At 40.0% G+C, this 2,102-nt stretch overlaps 1 non-coding gene across 1 annotated transcript; it reads left to right on the top strand.

The window, feature by feature from the left end:
- The first annotated feature begins 527 nt into the window (after nucleotides 1-527).
- On the top strand, nucleotides 528-634 carry LOC141603379 (small nucleolar RNA R71). Its single transcript, XR_012525259.1, has one exon. It is a non-coding gene; the product is annotated as a small nucleolar RNA R71 (small nucleolar RNA).
- The last annotated feature ends 1,468 nt before the right edge of the window (nucleotides 635-2,102 follow it).

The raw sequence follows: 2,102 nt of genomic DNA on the forward strand, positions 1-2,102 counted from the left end.
GTTGGGACACAAAAGTATTTTGTGGTTGAGGATTTAGCACATTTGAGCTCTTATAAGACATATTTGGGTGGTACTTTGTATTAGGTTTGTAAATATTTGAAAAAGTACCCGGTGGAAATGAATTTTGTCTAAAACTTTGAAAAGCGTTTACCTTCTCAATGGTAGCTCTACACAAGGCAGTGCAATGTCCTGCACCTCCGCAACCTTCAAAAATAAGTATTTGGCTGGTAGTGGACATAACATTGACTTGTTGAAGAGATGAAGCTGCACTTTGGGCCTCCAATTTTTGTTGAAGCAAGGCAATTTGAGTCTTCAAGACGGATGTATCGGAAGACTCATCCTTTGTCTTCAATGGTGTACTTCTGGAATTGATATATTGTGAATCAGGAATTGCCATTGATTCAATTGTAGCATGAGCAATATTGGTGTCAAGTTGATCAAACTGCCCATTGTTAGCGGAATCGAGAACACGTCGAGACTCGGCACAACATCCATTGTAGAATGTAATAGCGAGAAACCAAGGATCCAACCCATGATGTGGGCATTGTCTTTGCAATTCCTTGTACCTCTCCCAAGCTTCATATAGGCTCTTTAGCCCTTGTTGACAGAACCCCGTGATTTGACTCTTCAAAGTTTGTGTTTTCTCCGGTGGAAAATACTTTTGATAAAAAGCAAGAGCCAAAGTATCCCAATTGGTGATCTCCATGGCGGTTCTATTGTAACACCCCATACACCAAGGTGCCTTACCAAGACCACCTAATGCATGAGAGTGTTACCATCTCGATTACCCGAGACAATGAATATTAAATAGACCATCAAAGAACGTTGATGTAAAACTATGTGAATTAACGAGTTTGAACAGATCGTGGGACTGTCCGTTTATGCTAATTAAGTTTGTGTAGATGTATGTTGTTTGTAATTGATAAATTAGCAGCGGAATTTGTGTTATTTGACTGTCTAATTCGTGAATAAGGAAGTAACCGGATAGTATGGGTGAATTCCTAGTCCTAGCCTCGCAAGGTATCAAACGCAGAATCACGCAATCAACCTCGCAAGGATGATCTAAAGATTAAGCTCGCAAACCTAATCGTTCAATGCTCAGAAACGTAAACAATCTTATTTCTGAAAATCAATGTGTGTGTAATTCTGATTACACGGTCCTACTTATACTCCTACTCGAGGTCACAATCCGACTCGAGTCCTAACTCCTCAGCTTGCAAACCAAGCTATCTACTCTTTCCTAAACTAACTAGGAAAGTTATTAAAATACTAATAATTAAAATACAATCAGATTTAGGGTATTCTAATTATACTAGGATTAGGAAATAACTAGCTTTCCTAACTTTATTTGGAAACAGTAAATTAAACTAATTTATTATTCCTACACGATTTAGGAAATCGTGTATCCTACTTGGCATAGGAACCGTGAGGTGCAGCTCCTACATGACCTAGAGAACCGTGATGTGCGATTCCGTTGCCTTCCCATTTTAGCATTAACACACTATTCGAACCAAGCTCAAATCCCTTTACTAGTTGAGTCATATTTCGACTAATTAAAATCTCATTTGCTTGTTCCGAGTATGCTCCTGCATCAAACGTACTTTAAATAAATAAGTTTAAAGGGAGTACATGCCAAACTCAAAACTGCAAAGTACGATACAACTAATCCAAAAAAAACTAACTAAAGTAAATAAATGTTCGACACAACATCGGAAGACTCCTAGTTGACTCGTGGTAACTTATGCCCACCTATCCCTCGCGTATCCAAATCATACCTGCTCACCATCCCCGAATAGATCACCACAGTTTTTAAAACAATTAAACGGGGTCAGTTACTGCATACACAATATAAGATAATTCAACAACAAGACACAGACACAATTCTCCAACACCATCACATCACCAATCACCTGACTAGCCTGAAGGTCTAGCTCTGCGAGATTACCAGTCGCAACCAGTAATCCACTCTGCCAGTGGGGGATCGCAGCCGTTCCCACCTAAGCTCCGCTCATCTTTGCCGAGCGAAAACCCTTGTTCCTTAATGTGCACATCCCCTCTTATGGCAGGTTCCACAAGAGGCGAATCAAGGGCATGAAGCCACT

The sequence above is a fragment of the Silene latifolia genome, chromosome 9, assembly GCF_048544455.1.
Source record: "Silene latifolia isolate original U9 population chromosome 9, ASM4854445v1, whole genome shotgun sequence".
Lineage (NCBI taxonomy): Eukaryota > Viridiplantae > Streptophyta > Magnoliopsida > Caryophyllales > Caryophyllaceae > Silene > Silene latifolia.